General features: G+C 36.6%; 1 long non-coding RNA gene across 1 annotated transcript; it reads left to right on the top strand.

Moving 5' to 3' along the window:
* Positions 1 to 205: 205 nt before the first annotated feature.
* On the top strand, positions 206 to 3819 carry LOC131833231 (uncharacterized). Its single transcript, XR_009354364.1, has 3 exons — positions 206 to 312; positions 1923 to 2007; positions 3470 to 3819. It is a non-coding gene; the product is annotated as an uncharacterized LOC131833231 (long non-coding RNA).
* Positions 3820 to 4899: the final 1080 nt, after the last annotated feature.

Genomic DNA, 4899 nt, shown 5'->3' with positions numbered 1-4899 from the left:
AGGGACACACATTTATGAAACTTAGGAAATATTACTTTTTGTCAGGCACATTAGACTCAGAAACCCTGGCCAGAAAGTATATTCTAACTGGTTATGTTCTTTGCTATATGCACTCTTCCTCACAGACTTAGAGGCTGTATCAAAGTAGGGCCTTAGGTTTTTTGGTCAAATGTTTATTCCACTTATTTGCATTCTACATTGATTTTTCATATTCTAATCACTCACAGATGCAGGAAGTTATTTCAACAGGAGATATTTTTTACAAATTCTTCTAAAGTTTCCAAGGAGCTTGTGTTTGAGAATGCCATTCAGGTAAATTTTGTTTGAATGGGATAATGTTCTAAGTCTTGCATATAACCCATTAGTTGCTCATTATCTTCATTAATCTTTGAATGCTTAAACATTTTTGATGAAATGTTTTATTGTCATCCAATATTATTGTTGGATAAATAATGTTGGAAACATTCATTCTTTTTGTGATGTAGAATAATATCTTTTCAGAACAGCTGTGATCCAATCTTTTAAACCATTAAGGATAATTTTTATAATAAAAATAGTGTGATTATTAACAGTATGTTCTAATATTTGGAAATATTCTCACATTATGAAAATTAAAACAATTAAAATCAGGAAGAAAATCCATAATAGTATAATTCAGTTGCTTTAATCTGCAAGTGAGTTTCCTAATTTTCTTTGTTCTGCCTTAAAATTTTGACATAGACATTAAAGGTAGAAAGTTGAACAATAGTTCAGAAGTTAGCCAACATTTTAGATGGAGACCTCCTTTTGGAAAGAGTCTTCTAAAAATCTTTGAGTTTTCTTACTTTTTTTTCCATCAAAGAAATAAAGATGCTTTTAAACTTCTCTTATGGGCGCCTGGGTGGCTCAGTGGGGTAAGCCGCTGCCTTCGGCTCAGGTCATGATCTCAGAGTCCTGGGATCGAGTCCCGCATCGGGCTCTCTGCTCAGCGGAGAGCCTGCTTCCCTCTCTCTCTCTCTTCCTGCCTCTCCATCTACTTGTGATTTCTCTGTGTCAAATAAATAAATAAAATCTTTAAAAAAAATTTAAAAATAAAATAAACTTCTCTTATACATCATATCCATGTTTTCCAACATCTCCTTCATTGCAGCCCAGGTAACATCGGACCTTTATAATTAAGCTTTCCCCAAATGAGTTCTTTCTTGACATTAGCTCTGACTACCCTATAAACCACTTTTATTATTTACTTAAATTTTTTTTTATTTGAGTATAATTGACACCCAGTATTAATTTCCCGTATTTAATATAAATGCCTTTTAAAAACACTAATAACCCATGGGGCACCTGGGTGGCTCAGTCCATTGGGTGTCAAACTCTTGATTTTGGCTTGGGTCATGGTCTCAGGTCATGAGGTTGAGTCCATTTGGGCTCTGTGCTCAGTGAGAGGTCTGCTTAGGATTCTCCCTCTCCCTCTGCCCCACACCCGAAAATAAATAAATAAAAATAAATTTTTATAAAAATGCCTAGATCCCAACCCCCACTAATGTTTAGAATCCATGGGTGGGGCCAAGGCATCATTTTGTTTAGGAATCTTCCCAGGTAATTGTAATATACGATCATGCTTGAAAATCCACAGCACAACATTTGCCTCACAGTTTAGCAGTGAAAAGTTGTTCCCCACCACCCCACCTTTGTTGAGAGCCCATTACACTTCTGTGTACACACAGGTTTTGACTAAAAATACATCTTTTACCTTTGACCGTTCTACGGACCTTAACAGAGAACACTACTCAACTCTCAGTTACTAACTTAATGACTGAGTGTCTTTAGCCTAGAGAATAGCAAATGCTTTTTCTTTTTTAATATCTAAAGATAAATTCTTATAGGAGGGTCTAATCATAGCACTGTTGTCTCTTTCCCATCTCTTTATTTTTTTTCCCCAGGAAATAGACTAAAAGAAAGTCAGCTTTTGGAGTGAGCAGAATTAGACTGAAATCTCAGTCATGCTGCTCAAAGCAGCCTGCCCAGGTAAATGGCTACATCCTGTTGATTTTCAGCTTCCCTGGTGCAAGAAGAGGATAAATATCCCATCTACAACATTGATTTGGGGATTAAATAAGGATGCAAATGTAAAATACCCAACACATGAGAAGTTTTCTAGGGGTATTGTTCTGTTTCCTGAAAATATCTTATACTTTAAAACAGTAGTTTCACCTTGAAGTTCTAGGAGCTGCTCAGTGGCATCTCCTCAGGGAGCCTGGTTAGGGTAAGTGAGAGTTTTCAGTAGAAAGAGATCTAGTACCCAAATTCAGGTTCCACCACAGAGGCTCCACCTGATCTATCTTCTTTAATTGTTTTGGCATGAGATGTCATATAATGAAAAGAATTCTACTGAAGAGAAAAAAATGCATAAAGCTGCTGGCTGACGTTATTATTGTGGCCACTGCTTGGGTTTCTCTTTCACCATGCATATTCACTACAAAAGCCCATGTTGATTCATTTATGTCATTACTTATGATATTGGCTTTAACATTTGTTTTCACATGTTAAAAAAAATCATTTGGGGGCGCCTGGGTGGCTCAGTGGGTTAAGCCGCTGCCTTCGGCTCAGGTCATGATCTCAGGGTCCTGGGATCGAGTCCCGCATCGGGCTCTCTGCTCAGCAGGGAGCCTGTTTCCTCCTCTTTCTCTCTCTGCCTGCTTCTCTGCCTACTTGTGATCTCTCTCTGTCAAATAAATAAATAAAATCTTAAAAAAAAAATCATTTGGTACTCTGTACTTGGACCACAATAATAGATCACTTTAAAGACGTAACTCTTAGAAAGGTTTATCATATAGTGAAGAAACCAGATGATAAATGACTCCAATGATCTATCTTTGATGAAGCCAACCTACCGAACACTGAAGTGACAAGTAGAAAATTTATATGTAGATGTGTATAAAATGTATAATAAATGTAGCATTTTTGAGAATTTTTAAGGACGCAATAGAACATAGCCAAATAAACTAAGGTAGCTCAACAAGATGATTTCACAGAACATGGAATCTTTCCTTTAGTTCAAGTATAAGAAGAACTAGTGGGGTTAACAGTAGTCTGGAATTTCTATAGATACCAGCCTTTTGGTTGTTCATTGTTTCCCAAAATCGCAGAGACTACATGACCTCCTTGCTGTTTCTAATTTAACAAATGTAATCACATTACTATAAACATAGTTGCTTATCATATTCATCCAAATTTCTGGAAAATATTAAGATTTATTGTCAAAGTAATGAGAACAAAAGAAGTCGTGCCCTGAAATATTTTCTGTTGGGTATTTCCTGTTGCTTTCTGCATATTTTTTATTGGAGTCAGGGCTTCAGCTGAACCTCATTAATACTCTTTCCCAGTCTCTTATCTTTCTCTCTCTCAGAATTGGGTGACTAAAATTACCAGGAGAATTTCATCCTTCAATTCTTAATGGATCACCATAATGTTTTCTTACTTGCTGCAGAGATCGCTGGAGTCTTTTGAAATCCATCTTGGTATGCAGTGCAAGACGGTCTGCAGCAGCAAAGGCCATACAAGGGACAGTTCAGCCAGAGGCAAGAAACAGCTCACCAAAATGTCAAATGGAAGCCTGGGTCATTGAAATTTATTTGCATTTTGATGACTACACAACTTGGGTTCCTGCGATGTGACGTCCATCATCAGTATTCATAGTGTCAAAGCATGTATTCTGTGGTCATCATTTTCAAAAGTGACTTTTCAATAAAAGAAGGGAGCACATTGCCTCTCTAATTCAACTTGCTTCTTAGAAGTGAAAAAGATGACATGCAACTTCTAATATTCTTGTTCCGTATAATATTAGTCTACCACACAAATTTAAACCATTTTGTTTGTAGAACAGCGAGTGCCACACAAGAACCAGGTAAATACATTTAGATATTGTCAGATCAAGATAGCAAGTGATGTAGAAACATCTATTAACTTCAAGTTGACCAGACATCTATTCTCTTGGAAAACCACCAAGTCAAGTCCTTTTGTTAAATTTCTTTCATGAAATAAACAAAGGAAGTTAAACTTCAGTTATCTAAAAGCCATTTGGAGGTTAGTTTAATAGAATTTGCTTAACATGTTTATTGGGCATACAGGATGTCAGGTATGGGACTAGGCTGGGAGGTAAAGGAGATCTCCTCAAGGATATCGGCAACACATAAGGAGGGTGAGAACAGTGTGATCTTTGCTCAGATATAGTCACAGTGATGGAGGAGGGCATAGTAAAAGAATTAATTCATTCTGGAACAACACATGTGGTCACACAAAGAATAGAGACAGAGCTGGGTGTTGAGAGATAAGAAAAGAGATGTGAGAAACAAAAAGGTAAGGGAAAAAGGGATAGACCAAGTACTCCAGTCAGAGGGAAGAGAGACACAAAGCGCCGAGGAAAGCATAGTATAATGAAATGTTTGAAGAAGTGTAAATATGTCACAATTACAGGGGAGTGAAATCTGAGACTGTAAATGGCAAGAATTAAGTTCACATATGGAGAAAAGTTCTTGCATGCCATGGAAGTCATTCCTTTGAATACCAGTGGTATAAAAACTTTTCCAATGACACGAAATTTGTTAAATGAAAAAACAGGCAGTCCTCCAATATATGTAATTTTCATTTATATATGTAACTGTGTGTGAATTCCATAGGGTGGTTTTAAAAACATGAGTTTTATTTATAGCTGTCTCTCAAGTGTCCATAAGTGTATCTGGCACAGAAAGAACTAATAAATAGCTATTGAGTCTACATTACTAAACACAAATAAAAATAAAAATTTTAAGGGCATGTGCTAAAGATGAAATAAAATGTAGCTTTAAGGGGTTTGGTAATCAGGATGGCTTTACATCACCATTAGCTTATATCTCAAAGCACAGTATTGCTGGGAGCCTC

Source organism: Mustela lutreola, chromosome 6 (genome assembly GCF_030435805.1).
Source record: "Mustela lutreola isolate mMusLut2 chromosome 6, mMusLut2.pri, whole genome shotgun sequence".
Taxonomy (NCBI): Eukaryota; Metazoa; Chordata; class Mammalia; order Carnivora; family Mustelidae; genus Mustela; species Mustela lutreola.
This window is presented reverse-complemented; position numbering and strand designations above follow the sequence as displayed.